Source organism: Saccostrea cucullata, unplaced genomic scaffold, assembly GCF_032062105.1.
Source record: "Saccostrea cucullata isolate Sc308-1 unplaced genomic scaffold, CSIRO_AGI_Scuc_v1 ctg399, whole genome shotgun sequence".
NCBI lineage: Eukaryota > Metazoa > Mollusca > Bivalvia > Ostreida > Ostreidae > Saccostrea > Saccostrea cuccullata.
In genome coordinates this window covers 35,864-48,638 of record NW_026922407.1, presented here as the reverse complement: position 1 = coordinate 48,638, position 12,775 = coordinate 35,864, and the positions used below count along the sequence as shown (strand labels likewise).

General features: G+C 32.5%; 1 pseudogene; it reads left to right on the top strand.

The window, feature by feature from the left end:
- Positions 1-649: 649 nt before the first annotated feature.
- On the top strand, positions 650-1,798 carry LOC134261740 (uncharacterized; annotated as a pseudogene).
- The last annotated feature ends 10,977 nt before the right edge of the window (positions 1,799-12,775 follow it).

Sequence of the window (12,775 nt, the reverse complement as noted above, 5' to 3'; positions counted from 1 at the left end):
ATTTACCTGTCTCTTTAACAGTTTGTCAGATAAAATGTATGCTAATACATTACATGTTGACAAAAATATCTTCGAGATTGCCTTTAGTTTGATAAAGTTATACATGATTAAAAGTGTAACATATGTTTTGGGACAAATGACCAATGTACAGGTACATGAAAGTAAATTTACGAGTTCCATGTTTATTGAAAAAGCAGCCGGCAATGATATCAAAAAGCCTGGACTTTAATTTATGAATAACATGAATATTTAATCAAAAATGGGAAAATTCTGTGCATGCCCGACATGTAGACAACCACCAATTTCTGAGAGGAAAGTTTTTACCTAAAAACTTGAAATCATCGAAAATCAGAAGGCCAAATATGCAGCAACTTTAATTAGGATGATGGAATTAAGTATTGTGTGACAACCTATAGAAGAAATATAACGAAATATAACGATAAACATCGGGAAAATCTTTCTGTGTATTTTCGGTAAGTCAATGGTATTTACCTGGTGAGTAATACTCATTCTGTTTATGAACATACATTTAACAATGTCGGATATCTCCAAGAAACGGGCACTAGATAAAATGGATAGTACTGACGAGAGTATGGAGCAAGGTGATCAAAGTGATCAGAAACCGGACGATTTTCAGTTAAGGGATATAATGCAGGGCATTGCAAGTATTCAGACTACTTTGGCGAATTTTATGTTACGGCTCGATGGACAAGGTCGACACTTAGATGAAATTACGAAAGAAATCAGAGCAAAAAAATGGCATTCAAGAAAGACTTGAAACTGTTCAAGAGCAGGCTAATGACACAATATATCTTGTGACAGAACTACAGGATAACCAGAAAAAATGGAACGTGAAATGAACAGACTCAAGGATTATGTAGTTCGTCTTAAATACCGTGTAAATTCACAAAGTAACCAAATAGTTGATCTCAAGGCAAGGTCAATGGAGAATAACATCATTGTTAGTGGTCTGCAGGAAAAAGGCCCCGAGAGGAAGACACCAGAGAGCCTAGCGCAAATTCTAAGAAATGTATTCATATCAGATATGAACATGGGGGAGACAGCAGTTGATGAATTACAAATACAGAAACTCTTCCGAATGGGAGAATACGATGCTCAACGAAAATTTCCGAGACCAGTTTGTGTGCAATTTGCCGATAAAGCCCAAAAAGACCTTGTTATGAAACACATAAAAGTTCTAAAAGAAAAAAAATCGGACATAAGAATTGCCCAACAACAACCAGAGGAGATACGGGAACGACGAAAACAGCTGTATGAAGTTCAAAGAAAATATGCAGAACGAAATATCGAGACGAAAATGAAGGGGGACAGGCTTATCTTTACCCAGAGTAATTCAATCTACAGAGAGAAAGTAGGATCTCTTCCAACGGCAGATGAGGTGATTTCCAGCGACGTAGTCAAGATTACCGTTAATCCTGGAAAGTCAATTGAGGACAACGGAAACCGGTTTATGGCGCATTCCACCCAAGTCGATTCCTATAAACAGATTAAACGATCAGTAGTGGAAATCATGCGTATCGAAACCGTACCCAGCGCAAGTCATAACGTTTATGCTTATCGCTTCACAAGCAGTGATGGGATAATCCATGAAGGATCAAATGATGACGGGGAACATGGTGCGGGAAGGTTACTTTTAAAAATGCTAGCCGAAAACGAAGTTAATAACGTACTGGTGGTTGTCTCTCGATGGCATGGAAACAATATTGGACCTCATCGATTTTCCCATATCAAAGAAGCAGGTCTTAGTGCCGTAAAAAATTTACCAACTTCAGTTTGAAAACATGAAAAATAAACACAGTAACATTTTTGACTCTAGAACTGTTCTGGTCTTGATCTGAAATTATTTTTTAAATGTGGTCTAAAGGTAAAATGTGTAATATATTTTTTATGAATTTTCTAGTATCCCGGATTTCTTTCTTCCAGTCAATAATATTCCGGCAGTTTTTGAAACATACAATTTCCCGTTCTTGCTTACCTTATGACTTCTCCCGAAATAAGTTGTGTATTCTTTTTATCAGCTCAACTGTAGGCGATATGAAAGTTTAATTTTTCTACTTAACATGTCACATAATTTATAGGAATCTGTATACATTGTCTTTTTGGTTACTTATACATGTAGATACATCACCTAATTAATTAAAAAGACGGACAAGTTGTGATTACATTACATGTACACAGTCATGTAGTGGTTTCCCTCATAAGAGAATAAAATATATATTAACAAATTTTAATTCACAACTTGTAGGGTAGATTCATATATTTTCTACAAATGGAATAGACCATGTATATTGTATTTCCTACACCTGTAACCCCATTCTCATTCATTTAAGAGATGTTTAATGTTAACTCTTAAGAAATATCAATTATAATCTGTTTTTGGTATAAACTTTCTACTCTCAAAATCAACAAGGCATGTATTCTCAGGCAACCCACACATTTTTGTATATACACCTTTTTTATTTTTTGTTTTTTCTTCTGTTTCTGTCTATCAGGGGGTCAGCAATGTTTTCATCATTTTTTTCTAGAATATTATGGTTTATAATAATGATAACAGCCTAAAAATACTCTCAGTAAATTGTCAAGGCCTTGGTAACATTTATAAAAGAAGAGATGTGCTAAAGAACTTAAAAGCTAAGAATTACAATATTTACTTTTTACAAGATACCCATTTTGTAGAAAAAGATGAAAATATGATAAGAGCACAGTGGGGATATGAAGCATTTTTTAGTTCATTCAAGTCCAATTCAATGGGAGTCGCTATCCTCTTTAACAACAACTTTGAATTAAAAATCGTCAATGAATATAAGGATACTGATGGTAATTTTCTAATTTTGGATGTCTTTATTGAGGATATCTCTTTTTTACTAATAAATATTTATGGCCAAAACTATGACACACCTAATTTTTACATAAGTTTAGTCCATAAAATAGAGGAGATTCATTCCTCTCATAAAATTGTTATAGGGGGTGATTTTAATTTAGTTTTTGATAAAGATTTGGATTCAATAAATTACAAAAATTTAAACAATCCAAAATCAAGACTTGAAGTAATGAAGCTTATGGATGTTTTAAACCTTAAGGACGTATTTCGTGAAGATAATCCAGTTTTAAAAAGGTTTACCTGGAGACGAAAAAATCCACTCAAACAAGCTAGACTTGACTTTTTCCTGATAACAGAATCCATGCTAGCTATGAATCCATGTGTCAAGTTTGAAAATAGTTATTGTTCTGATCATTCACCAGTTCTATTACATTGTAAATTAAATGAATTTAAAAAGGGAAAGGGTTTCTGGAAATTCAATAATTCCCTGTTGCACGAAAAAGAATATGTTGAACAAATAAAATGTAAGATTAAGGATGTTAAAATCCAATATTCTTGCCCAGTATATGATTAGGAAAAAATAAGTTGTATCGAGAATGAAATTATTCAACTCACCATTAGTGACCAACTCTTTCTTGATATTTTGTTAATGGAAATAAGAGGAAAATCAATTTCATTTTCAACAAAAAAAAAAAAAGAAAACTTTCGAAAGAGAACAACAGTGAGAGAGAAATATTAGAATTAGAGCAGAATTTAACAGATCAGTTAATTAATGAACTTGAAGAAAAGAAAAGAGAAGTAGAAGAAATAAAGAACATAAATATTAAAGGTCAATGTATAAGGTCAAAGGTCAAATGGATTGAGGAGGGAGAAAAACCCTCAAAATATTTTGTAAGTTTAGAATCAAGAAACTATGTAAGTAAGCAAATACCTAAAATAGAAAAGGACAATGGATCAATTGTTTCTTCCCAAAGCGAGATATTAAATGAAACGAAAGCTTTTTATGATAACTTATATAAGAAAAGGGAAAATGTAGATTCTGAAAATATTCATGATAGACTTAAAGATTATGATATTCCCAAATTGAGTAGAGAAGAATCAAACAGTCTGGAAGGTCCTGTAACAAACTTTGAAGTTTTAAACTTCTTAAAACAAATGAAAAATGACAAAAGTCCAGGACCGGATGGATTTACGTGTGAATTTTTCAATTTTTTCTGGAAAGATATTGGCTCCTTTATTACAAGAGCAATGAATAATTCAAATGAAAAACTTCAATTCTCAGACTCAAATAAATTAGGAATCATTACTTATACCCCCAAAACAGGAAAGCCAAAACAATTTCTAAAAAACTGGCGACCCATTAGTCTTTTAAATGTTGTTTATAAAATAGCATTAGGATGCATCGCGGAACGAATGAAAACTAAATTGGGCAAATTGATAAATAGAGACCAAACTGGATTTATAAAAGGTAGATTTATTGGAGAGAATATTAGACTGATATATGATATAATACATTATACAGAATATAATCAAATACCTGGTCTTTTGATGTTAATTGACTTCGAAAAGGCCTTTGATACAATTTCATGGAACTTTATATATCAAACCCTTGACTTTTTTAATTTTGGACCCTCTTTTAAAAATTGGATTAGAACCTTCTATAATGGTATTAAATCATGTGTTATACAAAATGGATTTACTTCAGATTATCTTTTCCCCCAAAGAGGATGCAGACAAGGTGATCCGATCTCACCTTATCTCTTTTTGTTATGTGCTGAAATTCTTGGAATCTTAATTCGTAATAATCAAGATATAAAAGGTATAACAATTGAGGGTGAAGAGTACAAACTCTCTCAATATGCTGATGATACTTCTCTTATCTCAGATGGTTCACCAAGATCTATGGATGGTATTCTCCGAGAATTAGATTATTTTGCTAATATATCAGGCTTAAAGATAAATTTCTTAAAAACTAAAATGATATGGATTGGAAGTAAAAAATTTTCAAGGGATGTATTTCATCACTCAAGGTGGAAGCTTGACTGGGAAAATTCAATATTTGATCTTCTTGGAATAAAATTTTCAGTAAACTTGAATGAAGTGCTTGATCTTAATTATTCCATAAAGCTAAATGAAATCAAAACTTTGTTACGTAAGTGGAGTTTTAGGAAACTTACCCCAATTGGAAGGTTTACCGGAAATAAAACTTTAATATTACCCAAATTAAACCATTTAATTCTTACTTTACCAAACCCTAAGTCAGACTTTTTGAAGATGTTTGAGACTGAAATGTATAATTTTCTTTGGGGTAGCAAAACTCACAAGGTAAAGGAAAATGTTATAATCCAGGACTATAAATATGGAGGTCTAAAAATGATTGATTATACAGAATTCATTTCTGCCCTCAAATCAAGTTGGATTAGAAGACTTATCCACTCACAAGCAAACTGGGTAAAATTATTTGAAGCTGAACTAAAAGTAGATATAAACAATCTTTGGATAAGGGGTTCTGATTATATTCTGAATCTCTTAACAAGATTAAATAATGTTTTTTGGAAAGAAGTTCTGTCAAGCTGGGCAAGGTTAACTATAATAAATCAAGAAAAGGACAGGCATGTGCTCTTTGAACATATATGGAATAATCCAAGGATTAAAATTAATAATAAATCTTTTTTTGGAAAAGCTATTTTAATGAAGGCATTGTTTTTCTTACTGACCTCTTTAACAATGAGGGTAGTTTCATAAGTCTTGACTCATTAATAAACTTGAAAGTGAAAACAAATTTTGTTGATTATAATGGTCTTAGAATAGCAGGGTTAGATAGACTGAAAAATATAAACTGTGATGAAATTAAAAATGCTAAGTTGATTGGACCACATCTTCCAAATTCCATTTTTGTATTTTATAAACATGATAAAGGTTGTAAGGTTATGTATAACATATTTATAAGTAAAAAGAAAGAGCCAGCTAACTCAATCAAAAAATGGAGAGAAAACAGATTTATCTTCGATGAGGCAGACTGGGCTAAAATATTTGAACTTCCTTTTAAAATAATTCAAGAATCTAAACTCCAATGGCTACAGTTTCAAATCTTACATAGAATCATCCCAACTAATTATTATCTTTTTAGACTAAAATTGATCGATTCTCCAGCATGTAGTTTCTGCAGAAGTGACATAGAAACAATTGATCATTTATTTGTTGAATGTTTCCGTGTAAAAGAACCCTGGTGTACTATTGAAGAATGGATTTTAAATAAGTTTAACATTCATTGTTGTTTTGATAAACAAGCAATACTATTTGGTAAATATGAAAATATGAATGTTTATAAATTTCAAAACCTTTTAATACTTATTGTAAAACAATTTATTTTTGCCAGTACATATAAGAATGTTCCAAGAATAGATGATGAAGTTGTATTAAAGAGGATCACAGATAGAATTTTGATTGAAAAATTTTTATTGATGAAGAATTGTAAATATGATGAATATGAAAGGCATTGGCAAAATATTTGTGATACATTGTAAGTAACAGAGTTACATATACAAGCTAATATATACATGTGCATCTGATAATTTATTTGAGTGATTTTTTTTATTTTTTTGTATTATTTGTAACAGAAGAAAGGTTTTTTTTCTAGCTGACCCCTCCCCCCTTTTCTTTGTCTTTTTTTTTCAAAACACCTTTCACATTCTACATGTTCTGCTATATTGTGTGTAGACTCGATGTTACTGTGTACCAACTGATGAAAATTATTTTATATGTACATGTGAAAGTGTTAAAATAAAATTTAAAAAAAAAAAATATATTTAATCACAATTCTTGAGTATATTAATAATTCTTCTGTGATTGATACTGGTTGCCATATTTATTTTTATACACAAAATTAAACATGAATTAATTATTTTCCACGTAGGATACTCTAAATGAATTTTCTTAAGTATTGGAACTTTTAAAAGAATTCTTTGTTTATTTTCCCAAGTATTATTTTTCAGTCATGATTATTTTAATTGACATGTCAATTTAAGTATCGTTAATGCCTGGTTCTACAAAACTCAGTTGTAAGTGTTTTATTTTTAAATGTTAGAGTGTACATCTGTAAATCACCAGAATGTAAGTTTAAGATTATGTTCAAAATTAATTAATCCCGAAAGAAATTTATACACATTTCATTTATCACTTTTTTTCGCTTTAAATAGATTGAAATTAGAGTCATCGTTAACCAGCATGTCCAATGATGTGTAACACTGATACAGATACCCAAACAACATGCATCGAATTTCTGCCCAAAGGCGATTGAAACAATGGGTGTTGAAACCGGTGTGTTCCCATTTTGCCTTTACTGTGAAAAACAGGTAAGAAAAAGGTAAAAAGTACTCGGGCGAACCGGGAATTTTTGTATTTGTAAATATTACAACTGGGTTAATATAGAAATTCATATGATAAAAATTTTTTAGATGGAATTTAACAGTACGAGGATCATTCAAGAAGGATATGGAAATAACGAACAGTATTCAAAAAATACGTAGACAATGCGTTTTATCGTCATATAATTATTACAAGATTATAGATCAACACATTTCCGTTAACATAAACATTTATTTTGTCGAAGTGGGAAGTATCATTCCATTTGATTAAATAGAACTCATGTTAGCAAAAATTTAAACCAACATGTCTTGTTACCACGGAGCACGGTTAACCAACATCGTAACGTCGAAGACAGCGTTGAGAAAGTTTGTCAAATTATGCTTAATTTCTTAATTTCAAACACGGTTTGTAGCGTCTTCTCCATTCGAAACAAACATACCCACAACACTTAACACCTAGTTTGCAAACAACTGTACAAATATTGCTTGAATAAGAATGTCATTGTTTTCAAATTCTTTAATTTACCATGTAACTTTATTAATTCTGCAACAGTGAAGCACACATCACGTTCAATGACGTTCCGAACTCTTTCGACAATATTTTAAACTTTAACCTGTTACTTTGCAGACAATCCATTGTCCGATACAAACTCGCTACCACTCAAAATTGTATTTTCCATTTAATACACATACAATGATTATTTTTCATACAGATCCTGGTTTATGCATATTTTTTTAGATTGTAGAAAAAATTTCCGGAATGTAAAGTACAATTTTATTGCTACTTGCTGCTCCGTGATGTCCTCCAACGTCATGGTTTTTTGCTTTTTTTAATAAAGTCCATATACATTTAGAAACTGATATCTTTTAAATGGAGCGACATATTACATAACCGGATTTCATTTTAATTGATACAGCAATACATTATTTAAACATATAAATTTTATTTCGTTTCATTTCCATTTATTAGAGGTATGGCTGTAAATACTATAAAGTGAAAATTAGTAAATTGCTCAATTTTGACGGTGCTCCATGACCCCATTTTTGCTGTTCTAAATCCTTGGTAATTTTAATAAATATGAAGATTCATTCCATTTTTTTACTCAAACTATTTGAATCTGTTGTTAAAATATTTGTACCAAATTTGGATTTAAGATGACGTTAAATAAAAAAGTTAGGACAAAAGTCTACGAACTTTTTGAATGACCCTCGTAAATGGGAATTTATGAATACAGTGAATGAAATATTACATGTACATACTAAAGTTACTTTATGCTAAATATATTAAATCTTTATCACCTTAATTCACCTGAGAGCTTACGAAGGCGAAATGGGAATGCTAAATTTTACAGTTAAGGCAAAATGGGAACAAACCGTTGATACCATCTTATAAACATCAATCGGCCAGGTAAACATTAGCAAAACAAAAAAGAAATAAATCACAATATCCGGTATTTTCAAATGTTTTTTTTTAAATACGAGGGTTGTCCGTAAAGTTCGTGGACAAGCTGAGAATTAAATAAAAGTTGCGTCATTGATGTTTATTATTAGCATATTTCTTATCTTTTACTTAATATGAATTAAAAAATAAAAAATCTGATTCAATTTCAAATGTTTATTTCTAATTATGACTTCATAATTAAACTAGGAATGGAGACCCGGAGCACCGCAATATTTTAATAAAAAAATTATGTATCACTTTATAAATTTCATTTGTATTTTATAAAATTCTGCAGAAATCTGAATGACTTTTACACTGTGAGGTTGACAGAAGCTATCATGTCAAACATGCAAAATTTGAACGTTTAAAGTTGTAAAATGGCTGAGCAATCAAAGTTAGAACTTGTTAAGACGGATCGGAATTGTTCCAAAAAAGGGACGTTTTCGGAATAGGCGGAGCAGTGAGCAGTGATAAAATTCTGCGTAGACATCGGATAAACACCTACAGAGACTAATACATTTTGTAAATAATCGGGAAAACATAGTAAAAGAAGCCGTATATTAGTATTTAAGTGGCATATAATATTTTCGGACGAAAGGAACAGTTTATAGGATTACATGCATGCGTGAATGAAAACCATCATTCCGAGATTGCAGTGCTGTAAAAACGACTTTCAAAACGTGACTTGACCGTATTTCCGCAAGTAAAATCGTTTTTACGTGGACAGAGGATGGATGATTACAGGATATGAGACAGGCATTGTTAAATTTAATTTTACCTGTTAAACCCGAACGTTTTGTGCACATATTTATAAGTGGTTAAAGCGACATAAGATATGTATTGAGTTAAACGGTGACTATGTTGAGAAAAGTTACATGTACTCGTAATGCTTTTGACGTCGGGTAACGTCAAGAATTTTCATTTTAATGCTCCGGGTATGAGTGTATGTCTTTTTTTAATCTATTAAAAATATAACTATCTGTGCTTTGTTTTTGTTGAAAACTTGCATGTTAATAAAATGAAACATGAATTTAATGAAAAAAATAGTTTCATATATCTTATCAATGTTTGTCATTAATTATCAATGTTGTCCACGAACTTTACGGACAACCCTCGTAAATATAATCTTTTAATAACTTGTTTATAAATTAAAAGCTACCAGTAATTCATTAAATAATTCCCCAATGATTATTCACATTGTTTATGTTACGGGAGAATCAATGCCAGCATAATTTAATTTCATGGTCATTTAATAAATTGTTGGGGGTTATTTGAGGGTAACATGGAATAATCTTTTTTTTGCGAGGTCCTTATAAAACAAGTAGCATTTTTATTAAAAAAAATTACATCTAACTGTAATGATTATTTTTAAATAGTACCAATGCAAATTTTGAGTACATAATTTTACATTAAATAAATAAAAAAGGCCAACATGTAGCTATTTTTTTTTCTCATAAACGTGTAGTTTATTTTTAGGGATGAAAATTTTCTCATGAATTCCTTGTTTATCAGCTTTATTTTTTTAAAGTTATTCTAAAGTACACGTTAATTTGTGTAAGTATACAGTCCCCGAAAGTATGAATTTACTATAACAATCTCTACTTATTAAAAGAATGTAAAACATCTTTGCTTTTTTAACAGTTTAAACTCCTTTCTGCTGCAAGTAAACAAAACAACAGCGAGCCTGCAAATTCAGAATACACAAGGGGACGTAGCTATCATGTCACTCAGAACCTTTTTCGCACATGAGTGAACAAAGCAGTCCTAGGGTCAGCTGAGACTGCTGGGACTGCTTTTCATAGCAGTCCCAGAGCAGTCCCATAGCGGTCCCAGAGCAGTCCCACAGCAGTCCCGGGGACTGCTTTGGTGTCAGATTGGGTATGGTGCGTACTGTATTTTATTTACAAATTTCAAACATTGATTAGAATCTCTGGTTCAACTACGGTATACGGATAAGTAGTTCCATAAAACCGATTCACATCTTTGAAATTAAAAATTCGATAATGAATAGTTCCTTTTATAGTAGAAAGATGGAATATTTTGCCTCATTACTTCAAATAAATCCTTTAAAAAATAGTCCACAAGAAGTCCCCTTTACAAAAAATGTTTTACATTTCCACATTAAACCCACATTGACATCTAAAGGGTCGACAGTTGACACGTCTTACTTATCAACAGTGTCACCAAAAAGGTTGACAGGTCGACAGTTGAAACTTCTTATTGGTAAACCTACAATTTCATCACAAAGGTCGACAGTTGACATATCTTATTAATTTTCAAACCCATCTGGGATATAAGGGTAAGGTTTCAGATCCATTTGAGAGATAAGGGGTAATATTCAAACCAGGCTGAGAGATTAGGTTTAGTACTCGAAACTCCTGAGAGATGAGGGTTAGTTCTCGAATCCACTTGAGAGATTAAGGTTAGTTCTCGAATCCACCTGAGATATTAGGGTCACTTCTCGAATCCACCTGAGAGATAATGGTTAGTTCTCAAACCCACCTGATAGATTAGGGTTAGTTCCAAAACCAACCTGAGAGATTAAGGTTAGTTATCGAACATGATAGATTAGGGCTATTTCTCTATCCCATCTTAGGGTCAACCCGTCGACCTGTTAGCCAGTCGAACTGTCAACCAGTCGACCTGTAAACCCACTACTTGTCTACCCGTCGACCTGTCCGTCAACCCATCGACTAGTCTACCCATCGACCCGTCTACCCGTCGACCTGTCAACCCGTTGACCTGTCTACCTGTCAACCGGTCGACCTGTCAACCAGTCGACCTGTCAACCCACTCTCTCGTCGACCTGTCTACCCCCAAATCTGTCTAAATGTCAACTCGTCGACATGTCAACCTGTCGACCTGTCAACCTGTAGACCAGTCTACCCGCCGACCCGTTTATCCGTCGACCTTACTACCTGTCAACCCGTCGACCTGTCTACCCGTCAACAAGTCTTACAGTGGACTTGTCAACCCGTTGACCTGTCAACCAGTCAACCTGTTACTTCGTTGACATGTCTACCTTTCCATCTCTCTACCTGTTAACCATTCGACCCGTAAACCCCTCGACCTGTCAACCCATCTTTCTGCTGGAAAAATTCTTCTTATTTCCTTTTTATTATCCAACAACGAGCATTAATTCGAATTTGGCGCATGAATCTGATTATAAAGCAAGGCGCATTTATTCAAGTTTGGCGTATGCATATATTTTACCGGGACTACTTATCCATATATCCTAGTTGGTTATGGCTCGTTTATCTATGTTGATTTACTTTCCAATGAATAAAATTTCTATTGTCTAAATTGCTAACATCATTTTTAAATTGTCCAACACATTTATTCAATATTTCCTGTACCTTATTTCTGAGTTAAATTGATGCTCTGTGTCGAAAGTCTGCAGATTGAGAAGACAGGTTTTCCCCTTCAATATATTGATGTCAGTTTCAAGATTGGCGACCTCTTCCTCAGAAATAAGTTTTGAATGTGTGGTGATCTAGGATAAAACATATACACTTGTACTGAGAGTTGTACATACTTGGGCAGGACGAATTTGATTCAACAAATAAATATATATCGATCTGTAATAAGCCATCCTTAGACAAACACAGCTTAACTCAATGGCTCCTTTTAAAAATAACAATACCTGCCATTCAATCAAATACGCACAAACTTTCTGAAATTCAATTTTGGTCGGAAATTCGAAAAAAAAATCGCAAAAAAAACTATAACATGTCTGCTGTGCAAGTATATCTAGATAAAATTAATGAGAGCAAAATAGGAGAGACACACAAAGACGGGGAGGGAATGAAGGGCAAAAGGGACGACAGGAGCAAAGACGTACAAATGGACCAACATGGCTATAGGCATTTAATCTGGTTTTCCCGGTAGAAGACTAATTATATAACGCAGTATATAAAGAACTGTATAATACATAACTGAAACTAGAGTCTATCAGAATTAATTTCTTTAAAATCTGATTCATTTAAACCAAATAAAGTAAGACATTATGAGTGATAAATTCATTTTGTCACATCTCCAACAATTTGTAATATACATGAAGTAAGAGCAAATGTCCGTACACTCTTCATAAAGCTAAACAGCAGATGATAAAGTTACTTACTTGTA